Source organism: Pongo abelii, chromosome 6 (genome assembly GCF_028885655.2).
Source record: "Pongo abelii isolate AG06213 chromosome 6, NHGRI_mPonAbe1-v2.0_pri, whole genome shotgun sequence".
Classification (NCBI taxonomy): domain Eukaryota; kingdom Metazoa; phylum Chordata; class Mammalia; order Primates; family Hominidae; genus Pongo; species Pongo abelii.
Window position 1 is genome coordinate 64,824,787 of NC_071991.2, and position 210 is coordinate 64,824,996.

Sequence of the window (210 nt, forward strand, 5' to 3'; positions counted from 1 at the left end):
TTCTCAGCCAGACATGTTTTATCCGCCACTTTTTTTTTTTTTTTTTTCTCATTTATCCTACTTGATTGTCGAGCATCATTTCTATTGCCATTTCTGCAAGGTCTTTTCAAATTCCTCTGGGCATGATTTACAATGTCTTTCCTTTTAAGTCATTAAACATTTTCTCATTAAAAAGGTAATATGTTTCTATTATAGAAAACATTACATTTT